Genomic DNA, 12,549 nt, shown 5'->3' with positions numbered 1-12,549 from the left:
AGCTTTTGCTGGGTAGGGCTCCACATTAGCTTCATTGGTGGTTGTGGCAGCCTCACGATTTTCATCCTCCACTTGACTAGATGGAGGGTCGGTCAGGAGCACATTCTCCTGGAGAACTGCTTCTTGGTTGGACAGGGGAGTGGGATCTTGTGGGACACCTTCTTCTGCGGCTGATGCAGCCGGAATGTCTTCAGCAGAGACTTGAGGCCTTGGACCTTTGCAAAGCCCGCGGAACGCAGATGATGCCTGTGGAGTTGGTGTGGGCTGGGCCTCATAGTCTTCTTCCTCTTGTGGGCGATCCGCCCATGAAGCATCCTGTGCAATTGGCGTCAGTGGACGACCAATGCTGATGAGTTCACTGTTTTCATGCTGAGGAAGGACTGCATCATCTTCTACATTGTCATGTTGACCAATGTCTTCAGCAGCGATGGGATCAGCTGCTGTAATGTCTTCAGCTTCATGAGCCTCTATGGAAGCAGGCTCATGACTTGTCAGTTGTCGTTCCGCTTCAGGATAGACCATAGAAATGGGTTCAACTACCAAGGGCTCTGTGGAAGCAGCCCGAGCTTTCTTGGTCTTCCTCTTCTTCTTGGAGGGGGCAGTAGGAGAGGCTTCAGAGTGTTTCATCTTCCTGGCTTCAGCCTCAGCAGTCCTTGTCTTCTTGAGCTCTGAAGCTGTTGACCGGCTTTTTGGCTTCGAGCCAGTCAGTCTAGTTGGGAAGACAATCGGAACTGCTTCTTGCCTTGGTGCATCAGGTTCAGCCGTAGCAGGCTTCTTCTTCTTCTTTGCGGCCATCCTGGGGTCGATGCCAGGACGCCCAAGTGCCTTGCGCTTCTCAGCCTCATTATAGGCTTACACACATCTATCAGCCAGAGTCTTCATGCGCTCACGCGAACCCTGAGCTTCTGCACGCTTCTTCACAAAGGCTTCCTTGAGCTCGTGCATCATTGTCTTGAAGTTCTTCACTTCTTGCACGCTGAGCTTGGCCATATGCTTCTTGAACTAAGCCTTTTCATAGTCAATCTTCTGCTTCAGTTCAACAATGCGCTGGGCAATAGCAAGTTCTAAAGCAATGGCGCCTTGGAAGGCGACACTGAGGCCAATGGGTAGCTGCAGATCTTCAAAGCTAATGTTTGGCGTGTCAAACCACTCATCAATGAAGTTGTGGATGATGGTGACATCAAAGAGAGGCAGATCATTGAAGATTTCTGCTTCTTCTTTGCTCTTGATGAGTTGCTCAAGAGCGTCATCTGCAAGATCTTCATCACTTGACAAATCAATGTCGTCATTGCGCAGAATGGTAGCAGCTGTTAGCTCTTTGCCAGTGTGAGACAGAGGCATCTTGGCCTTCTGGGGCTTGGAGACGCGTGATAAGTCTTCAGACTGCACACTGTCTTCAGGAGGTGCGGTCGCCAGTGGCTTCGCCCTTGAGACTTTTGGTGAAGGGGCAGGCTTTGAAGCTTTTGGCTTCTTCAACTGCTTTGGCTTCGGCACTGCAGGCGCGTCATCAGACTCAGTGTCAGCTGCAGACTCATTCACTGCAGTCCCTTGAACCAAGATGTAGGTGATGAGGCCTTCAAGGTTGGCGAAAGGACCGATGACATTGGGTTCTGCATGTCGTGTGCCATCTGCCCTTGGAGATGAGGGACCAGGGTTGAAGTCTAACCCAAAAGTCTTCTTGTTCTGCTTCGCTGAGTTCTGAGCAAACTGGAAGTTGCGCTTGAACAGATTGTCGTCACGACACAATAGCAGTGACGACGAGTGTGCATCAGCAGGTTGTGGTCCACGGACCATGCATGCATAGAAGCCTTGAGCAATGGCTTCATCTCTGGACCTGGGTAGAAGATTCTTGAATAGGATGTCTCCCCACGGTCTCTTGATGGCGTTTTTCTCAGCATACTCCTGGGTCACAAATCTGTATTTGAACCATTGTTCTGCCCAATATCTTCGAATCCATTGGATTCGGGTCTTGCGCTGACTGTAATCCTCTTCAGGATCTGTCTTGTACATTTCTGAGAGTTCATCTGGCAGATCTCTGGAGGTCTCACCACGACGCTTTCTGCCACCCTTCCTTGGTGCTTTCTCTGAAGCCATAAACTTTAACTTGAAAGGCTTCAAGATGTTCAAAGGCTTCAAAGGTTTTCGTTTGCTGGACCAACAGGAACTGGCTTCGGGAGAATTTATGTGATGATGTAAGAATTCTGCAAATGAATGCAGATTATGAGAACCAAAGGATTCTCCCACGGACATGTACCTGTGACAGCATTAAGGTGCGAGGGAAGGGGAAGAGGTCATATGCATTCTCAGAAGATTTTGAAGATAAATCAGTTTAGAAGACATTGACCTCATCATGCGAAGACATTCACTCATAGATAAGAAGTTGGTTCCAGATTTGTACGAATCCACAGATCAGTACAAGTGAGGAATCTAACTACTTTGTGAAGCACAAGTGAATATACTAGGCATGTTATGAGATGCAGTATGAGAGAGATCTAGTTTGTTGCGGCAGCGAAGCGCTTCGTCGCCGACGTCGTCGAGGGCTAGCGGTGGCGCTACGGTTCGTGCGAGGGTGGAAGAAGAGATAATGCCCGCTGTGAGTGTGTATTTATAGGCACAGGGGCGGCACTGTGCTATTACACAGGTGCCCCTGGCGATTCGCATCTGAGGAACACGTGGATATTATGCGGAATTTTGGGGTTTGTTCCACGTCCCACGCACGCCTGGATTGTCGGGTGGTCGTTCCTACTTCTCCGGATTTCATGTGGAGGAATGAGCATTGAAAACAGACTTAATGGTTGTCTCTGTATCTTCTGCTGACAAGGACGCAGAGAAGACATTCGACAGTTTCAATAGAATGCATATGACTTGGGGAGATAGAGTTTGAGATAGAAAGCATAGAGAGGTTAGGGTCCGATCACATTCACTTAGTTCAAAAGATTCAACACGAAGACATAGCTATAAGTGAATGCTGTAGAGGACAGAACACTAGCATATATATATATATATATATAATCAACATAGTGAAGATAATCATGAAAATATGTTGAGATCGAAGCCAAACCAAATGTGAAGACATTTCAAGGTAACGCCATGAGTGAAACACTTCAAAATAGAACGTTTGGTGGTGGCGTTACCCACCGTATAGGAAGTATTAGACCCAGACACGGCGCACAATTATCGTGGCGCTCCGAAGTCAAATTCCACATTAATGTATTCACACTTAGAATGTATGTCTTCATTGATTGAAGATATACTTTACTTCGTGTGTTGCACATCAAAGTCATCAATATGCATAAGGGTTAGGATGTGTGCCTGATCACAGGACATTTGAGGATTCCAGGGTATTTAGCTCACACCGTAACTTGCAAAACCTCTTCTCATCCAAGGGCTTGGTGAAGATATCTGCTAATTGCTCTTCAGTGTTGACGTGTATGATATCAATGTCTTCCTTCACAACATGATCTCTGAGAAAGTGATGACGAATTTCAATGTGCTTTGTCTTCGAGTGCTAAACTGGGTTGTTGGCAATCTTGATGGCGCTTTCGTTGTCGCAGTAAAGTGGCACTTGCTTCAGATGAATGCCATAGTCCTTGAGTGTTTGCTTCATCCACAGAAGCTGAGCGCAGCAAGATCCAGCAGCAATGTATTCAGATTCAGCAGTGGAGAGAGATACACAGTTCTGCTTCTTTGAAGACCAACATACAAGTGATCGTCCCAGAAAGTGATATGTGCCTGATGTAGACTTGCGATCAACTTTGTCACCAGCATAATCAGCATCCAAGAATCCAACCAGATCAAACTCTGAGCCCTTTGGATACCATAATCCTAGAGTTGGGGTGTGAGCCAAATATCGAAGAATTCGCTTCACAGCTAAGTGATGCGACTCCTTTGGTGCCGCTTGAAATCGAGCACACATGCAAACACTAAGCATAATATCTGGCCTAGATGCACATAGATAAAGTAAAGAACCAATCATGGAGCGGTATACCTTTTGATCGAACTCTTTACCATTGTCGTCAGGACCCAGATGATGTTTGGCTAGCATTGGTGTTGTGAAGCCTTTGCAGTCTTGCATACCGAACTTCTTCAGGCAATCTTTGAGATACTTCTCTTGAGATATGAAGATGCCATTGCGTTGTTGTCGTATTTGAAGACCGAGGAAAAACTTCAGCTCCCCCATCATGGACATCTGATATTGCTCTTGCATCATATATCCAAACTCTTCACTGTACTTCTGATTGGTGCAGCCGAAGATAATGTCATCCACATATATTTGGCACACAAACAGTTCACCATCATATGTCTTCGTGAAAAGAGTGGGATCTAGGGAACCAGGTATGAAGCCTTTGCTCTTCAGGAAGTATTTGAGTGTGTCATACCAGGCCCGAGGGGCTTGTTTGAGGCCATACAGTGCCTTGTTGGGCTTGTATACCATGTCAGGATGTTTTGGATCTTCAAAGCCAGGTGGTTGTGCAACATACACTTATTCTTCAATCTCTCCATTGAGAAAGGAACTCTTCACATCCATTTGATATAGAAGTATGTTATGATGATTTGCATAGGCCAGCAGTATGCGTGTGGCTTCAAGTCTAGCGACAGGAGCAAATGTTTCATCGAAGTCAATGCCTTCCACTTGAGTATATCCTTGAGCAACGAGACGAGCTTTGTTTCTGACAACTTGACCATGCTCATCTTGCTTGTTGCGGTATATCCATTTGGTGCCTATTATATTGTGCTTCCATGGATCAGGACGCTTAACCAGTTCCCATACATTATTCAGCTCAAACTGTTGAAGCTCTTCTTGCATAGCTTGAATCCATTCAGGTTCCACGAAGGCTTCTTCAACTTTCTTGGGTTCTACAATTGAGACGAATGCGAAGTGCCCACAGAAATTTGCTAGCTGAGTTGCCCTTGAACGAGTGAGTGGACCAGGTGCATTGATGCTATCAATTATTCTTTCAATCTGCACTTCATTGGCAACACGAGGATGTACAGGGTGAAGACTTTGCTCTTGCTGTTCATTGTCGTTGTTGGAAGGAATGTCTTCAGGCTGAGCATTGTCTTCATGTTGATCAGGTGCTGAAATGATAAGTTCTTCTTCGGGATGAGCTTCAGAAGGTATAATTTCTCCAGTTCCCATTAGCTTGATTGATTCACTGGATGGAACTTCATCTAGCACATTTGGCAGCTGCTCTCTTTGTTAACCGTTGGTCTCATCGAACCGGACATCCACTGTTTCAACCACTTTGTAATGAAAGAGAATGAAGACTCTGTAGGAGTGCGAATCCTTTCCATATCCAAGCATAAAACCCTCATGTGCTTTTGGTGCAAATTTTGAGGTGTGATGTTGGTCCTTGATCCAGCACCTTGCGCCAAATACTCTGAAGTAACTAACATTTGGCTTCTTGCCAGTAAGGAGCTCATAAGATGTCTTGTTCAGTAGCTTGTGAAGATAAACACGATTGATTGTATGGCATGTAGTATCAATGGCTTCGGGCCAGAATTTTCTTGGGGTCTTGTATTCATCTAGCATCGTTCTGGCCATCTCAATTAGTGTTCTGTTCTTGCGTTCGACGACGCCATTCTGCTGTGGCGTGTACGGGGCTGAGAATTCATGTGTGATGCCCAAGGTATCAAGATATGTATCAAGGCCAGTGTTGTTGAATTCAGTGCCATTGTCACTTCTCATGTGCTTTATCTTGGCGCCAAAATTGTTCATAGCTCGATTGGCGAAGCGTCTGAATACATCCTGCACTTCAGTCTTGTAAAGAATTATGTGCACCCAAGTATATCTAGAATAATCATCAACAATAACGAAGCCATAGAGGCAAGCAGTAGTAGTTAGAGTTGAGTAATGAGTGGGACCGAAAAGATCCATCTGAAGCAGTTCGAAGGGTCGAGTAGTGGTCATGATTGTCTTCGAGGGATGTTTGGCCCTCGTCATCTTCCCTGCTTCACAGGCACCGCGTAAGTGGTCTTTCTTGAACTTGACGCCCTCGATGCCTATGACATGCTTCTTCTTCGCAAGGGTGTGGAGGTTCCTCATGCCAGCATGTCCAAGCCTCCGATGCCAGAGCCAGCATTCTGAAGCCTTTGCTAGAAGACATACTGCAAGCTGTGGCCCTGCTGAGAAATCTACCACGTACAAATCATCTTTTCAATACCCTTCAAACATTAGAGACTTGTCAGATTCCATTAGTACAAGGCAACGATATTTTCCAAACATTACGATCATGTTCAAATCACAAAGCATTGAGACATACATTAAGTTGAAGCCAAGGGATTCAACAAGCATGACTTTATCCATGTGTTGATCCCTTAAGATTGCAACTCTACCTAGACCCAATACCTTACTTTTACCAGTGTCAGCAAATGTGATGTGGCTCTTGTCGGATGGACGTAAGGTTGAGTCCATAAGAAGACTTCTTTTGCCAGTCATGTGATTTGTACACCCACTGTCAATAATCCATTCTGAAGACGCTGGTGTCGTACCCTACAGTGCAGTTAGGGGGATAGGCTTCACCAAGAACATTGTGAAGCAAAAACATTTGACGAACCAGTGGGTTATGAAAGCTTAGATCCAGGTTAGTACTAATAGGGAGAGTAGCAAGCGATTCAGGTACGAAGTACATAGTAAGACCATTTGGACATTTGATCTTGCGCCCTACAAGAAGTTTAAGGTCCCCAGCAATAGCGTCAGACGATTTTGGTTTTCTGCTGGAGACCTTTCCCTGCAAAAGAGAGTTAAGCTTTCTTAGCCACCCACATCTTCAAGGGTGGCTTAGAAGCAATAAGTCTAAGTGCAGCATCTAAGATTTTTGGCTTTGAAGCCCTAGCAATCAGTCTTGCAGGCAGACAATAGTAGTCATAAGAATAAGCAGAATAGTTCTTGGTCTTATGAACATGGCGGTTTGATGAACCACTCTCATATTCATATGCCTGAGTATGGTTTCCCTGCAAAACATTTGCGTTAGTGCGACTCAGGTGAGTCCTCTGTCTGTATGAAGCCTTTGGACCGTATGAAGCCTTTGGTCTGAGGTTTGTCTTCTTCACGTGAGGTGTCATGATGACATTCACAGGAAGACTCTCCAGACACCTTTTTGGAACCCAGATCTTCTTCATAGGCGGTCCATTCCTGCAATTAGTATCAATGTACTTGGCAAATACTTCACCATTCTGATTCTTAAACAGTATATAGTTTGCATCAAAGGATTCATCAATGATAATGGGGTTAGCACAAGTGAAGCCAGATAGATTGGATGGATCTGCTGAAGGTTCCTTTGCAGCAACCCACATGGTTTTGGGGTACTGCTCAGGTTTCCAGTAAGAGCCATCTGCATTCATTTTCCTTACGAACCCTACACCCTCTTTCCTAGGGTTTCGGTTCAGAATCTGCTTTTTCAGGACATCACATAGCGTCTGATGCCCTTTAAGACTTTTGTACATCCCTATTTCAAACAATGTCTTCAACCTAGCATTCTCATGAGCAATAGCGGTGGTATCCTCAATAGAGGGGTTAGTTACCACAACAACAGTGGAAGATATTGCAACAGTAGTAGCAGTAGAACATTCAGCAACAGAAATAGCATTATCATGCTCAATGCATTTAAGACATGGTGGATCAAATCCTTCCTGAGCAGGACTGATCTGTTTGGCGCAAAGTGACTCGTTTTCCGTTTGAAGATCTTCATGAACCGCTCTCAATTTCTCAAGATCTTGCTTCCTTTGAAGATAATCATAGGAAAGCTTTTCATGAGTTGCTGAGAGAGTTTCATGACGACTTTCAAGTTCCTGATACTTAATGTGAAGATTTATTATGTCTTCAATTAAGGATTCAGATCGAGTCATTTCAGCACCTAACAGATCATCGCTTCTGTCTAACAGTTTTTGAATATGTTCCATAGCTTTCTGTTGTTCAGTTGCAATTTTAGCAAGTGTTTTGTAGCTAGGTTTTGAACCACAATCAGAGTCATCGTCACTAGATGTTTAATAGTGAGTAGTGTGTGTGTTTACCTTGGCACCGCATGCCATGAAGCAGTAGGTAGAAGCGGAGTAGTCCTTGTCATTTGCATCGGTGTCGGTGATGAAGTCATTGTCTTCAGTGTTGAAGATGGACTTGGAAACGTATGCTGTAGCCAGACTTGCGACGCCTGAGTCGGATTCCTCCTCAGACTCCACCTCCGCCTCCTCAGAAGCAGACTCCTCCTCTGAATCCATTTCCTTGCCAACAAACGCACGTGCCTTGCCAGTTGAACTCTTCTTATGTGATGAAGACTTTGAGGAAGACTTGGAAAAAGACTTTGAGTATTTCTTCTTCTTCTTCTTGTCGTCAGAGTCATATTCCTTGCTCTTCTTCTTCTTTATGTTCTCATTGTCCCACTGTGAACACTCAGAGATGAAGTGGCCAAGTTTCTTGCACTTGTGACATGTTTTCTTCTTGTAGTCATGAGCAGGAGCTTCATCATTCCTTGAACTTGATCGAGAAGACTTTCTGAAGCCTTTCTTCTTGGTGAATTTTTGGAACTTCTTGACAAGCATAGCAAGTTCCCTTCCAATGTCTTCAGGATCATCAGAACTGCTGTCAGATTCTTCTTCAGATGAGGAGACAGCTTTTGCCTTCAAGGCACGAGTTCGCCCATAGTTTGGACCGTAGATATCTCTTTTCTCCGAAAGCTGAAACTCATGTGTGTTGAGCCTCTCAAGTATGTCAGACGGATCGAGTGTCTTGAAATCAGGACGTTCTTGAATCATCAGGGCCAAGATGTCAAACGAACTATCAAGTGATCTCAGCAGCGTCTTGACGACTTCGTGTTTGGTAATCTCAGTGGCACCGAGGGCTTGAAGCTCATTTGTGATGTCAGTGAGTCGGTCAAATGTGTGCTGGACATTCTCATTGTCATTTCGCTTGAAGCGGTTGAAGAGGTTGTGAAGGACACTGATTCTCTGATCTCTCTGGGTTGAGATGCCTTCATTGACCTTGGATAGCCAGTCCCAGACCAGCTTGGATGTCTTCAAAGCACTCACACGGCCATACTGTCCTTTGGTCAGATGACCACAGATGATATTCTTGGCAGTAGAGTCCAGTTGAACGAATTTCTTGACATCAGCAGCAGTGACACCTTCTCCAGCCTTGGGAACGCCGTTCTCGACGACATACCATAGGTCGACGTCAATGGCTTCAAGATGCATGCGCATCTTATTCTTCCAGTAGGGATATTCAGTTCCATCAAAGACGGGGCACGCAACGGAGACTTTAATTATCCCTACAGTCAACATAGCTAAAACTCCAGGTGATTAAACCGAATCACACAGAACAAGGGAGCACCTTGCTCTGATACCAATTGAAAGTGCGTTATATCGACTAGAGGGGGGTGAATAGGCGATTTTTATGAAAGTCTTCAGAACATAGAAGTTTTGAAGATAAATGATAAAATTAAACCTATTACCATGCAGCGAAAGGTAGACTACACTAGGCAAACCATAGTCAAGTATTCAATAAAGTGAAAGCACAAAGACTAATAGCAGCTAGGTAGTAAGGATCAGGTAGGAAGATATGGTGAAGCCAAACAGAACATGCAATCACTCAGTGAAGACAAATGATAGTGCAAACATACAATGACTTCACAAGGAGTAACAGTAAGTAAAGTGAAGTGAAGATGAGACCAGTGACTCGTTGAAGACAATGATTTTTTGGACCAGTTCCAGTTGCTGTGACAACTGTACGTCTGGTTGGAGCGGCTAGGTATTTAAACCTTAGGACACACAGTCCCGGACACCCAGTCCTCACCGTATTCTCCTTGATCTAAGTGTTGGGGAACGTAGTAATTTCAAAAATTTCCTACGCACACGCAAGATCATGGTGATGCATAGCAACGAGAGGGGAGAGTATGATCTACGTACCCTTGTAGATCGCACGCGAAAGCGTTATATCAACGCGGTTGATGTAGGCGTACGTATTCACGTCCGACCGATCCAAGTACCGAAAGCACGGCACCTCCGAGTTCTGCACACGTTCGGCTCGGTGACGTCCTCGCCTTCTCGATCCAGCAAGAGGGGCGAAGTAGTAGATGAGTTCCGGCAGCACAACGGCGTGGTGACGGTGTTGGTGAAGAACAATTTCCGCAGGGCTTCGCCTAAGCACTACGAAAACTATGATAGAGGATAAACTAGAGGAGACGGGGTTGCCGGCACATGGCTTGGTGTTTCTTGATGTGTCCTTTGTGCTAGCCCTGCCCCTCTATTTATATGTTGAGCCCTGGGGTCGAAACTTGGAGTAAAAGTCTCCACAAAGTCGGTTTCACCCGAAAGGCAAGAGTCCTTCTCGGACTCCAGGGCCAGACGCCAGGGTTCCCGGCGTCTGGACCCAGACACCAGGGACCCTGGCGTCTGGCCCCTGGACTCCGCAAAACTTCCTTTTGCGCTTTCCAAAAACCTTGTGGGCTTTCCCCCTTTGGCCCAAATAACATGTTCTCGTACCCAAACATTTCGGGAAACATCCAGAACCCCTTCCGGTGATTTCCGGAACCCTTCCGGTGACCAAACACTATTATCACATATATCAAACTTTATCTCTGGACCATTCCGGAGTTCCTCGTCATGTCCGTGATCTCATCCCGGACTCCGAACAACATTCAGTCACCAACATACATAACTCACAAAGTACTATATCTTCAACGAACGTTAAGCGTGCGGACCCTACGGGTTCGAGAACTATGTAGACATGACCGAGACACGTCTCCGGTCAATAACCAATAGCGGGACCTGGATGCCCATATTGGCTCCTACATATTCTACGAAGATCTTTATCGGTCAGACCGCATAACAACATACGTTGTTCCCTTTGTCATCGGTATGTTACTTGCCCGAGATTCGATCGTCGGTATCCAATACCTAGTTCAATCTCATTACCGGCAAGTCTCTTTACTCGTTCCGTAATACATCATCTCGCAACTAACATATTAGTTACAATGCTTGCAAGGCTTATGTGATGTGCATTACCGAGAGGGCCCAGAGATACCTCTCCGACAATCGGAGTGACAAATCCTAATCTCGAAATACGCCAACCCAACATCTACCTTTGGAGACACCTGTAATGCTCCTTTATAATCACCCAGTTACGTTGTGACGTTTGGTAGCACCCAAAGTGTTCCTCCGGCAAACGGGAGTTGCATAATCTCATAGTCATAGGAACATGTATAAGTCATGAAGAAAGCAATAGGAACATACTAAACGATCGGGTGCTAAGCTAATGGAATGGGTCATGTCAATCAGATCATTCAACTAATGATGTGATCCCGTTAATCAAATAACAACTCCTTTGTCTATGGTTAGGAAACATAACCATCTTTGATTAACGAGCTAGTCAAGTAGAGGCATACTAGTGACACTCTGTTTGTCTATGTATTCACACATGTATTATGTTTCCGGTTAATACAATTCTAGCATGAATAATAAACATTTATCATGAAATAAGGAAATAAATAATAACTTTATTATTGCCTCTAGGGCATATTTCGTTCAGTCTCCCACTTGCACTAGAGTCAATAATCTAGATCACATCATCATGTGATTAACATCGATAGTTCACATCATCATGTGATTAACACCCATAGTTCATATCGCCATGTGACCAACACCCAAAGGGTTTACTAGATTCGGTAATCTAGTTCACATCGCTATGTGATTAACACCCAAAGAGTACTAAGGTGTGATCATGTTTTGCTTGTGAGAGAATCTTAGTCAACGGTCTTTCACATTCAGATCCGTTATGTATTTTGCAATTTTCTATGTCTACAATGCTCTGCACGGAGCTACTTTAGCTAATTGCTCCCACTTTCAATATGTATCTAGATCGAGACTTAGAGTCATGCAGATCCGTGTCAAAACTTGCATCGACGTAACTTTTTACGACGAACCTTTTTGTCACGTCCATAATCGAGAAACATATCCTTATTTCACTAAGGATAATTCTGACTGCTGTCCAGTGATCTACTCCTAGATCACTATTGTTCTCCCTTGCCAAATCAGTGCAGGGTATACAATAGATCTGGTATACAGCATGACATACTTTATAGAACCTATGGCCAAGGCATAGGGAATGACTTTCATTCTCTTTCTATCTTCTGCCGTGCTCGGGCTTTGAGTCTTACTCAACTTCACACCTTGTAATACAGGCAAGAACTCTTTCTTTGACTGCTCCATTTTGAACTATTTCAAAATTTTGTCAAGGTATGTACTTGTTGAAAAAAACTTATCAAGCGTCTTGATCTATCTCTATAGATCTTGAAGCTCAATATGTAAGCAGCTTCACTGAAGTCTTTGTTTGAAAAACTCCTTTCAAACACTGCTTTAGGCTTTACAGAATAATTCTACATTATTTCCGATCAACAATATGTCATGCACATATACTTATCAGAAATGTTGTAGTGCTCCCACTCACTTTCTCCTAAATACAGGCTTCACCGCAAGTCTGTATAAAACTATATGCTTTGATCAACTCATCAAAGCGTATATTCCAACTCTGAGATGCCTGCACCAGTCCACAGATGG

Source organism: Triticum urartu, chromosome 5A (assembly GCF_056163025.1).
Source record: "Triticum urartu cultivar PI428250 chromosome 5A, HENAU_Tu73, whole genome shotgun sequence".
In the NCBI taxonomy this organism is placed as follows: domain Eukaryota; kingdom Viridiplantae; phylum Streptophyta; class Magnoliopsida; order Poales; family Poaceae; genus Triticum; species Triticum urartu.
The sequence above is the reverse complement of the archived record's forward strand: the minus strand, read 5'-3'. Positions refer to the sequence as shown.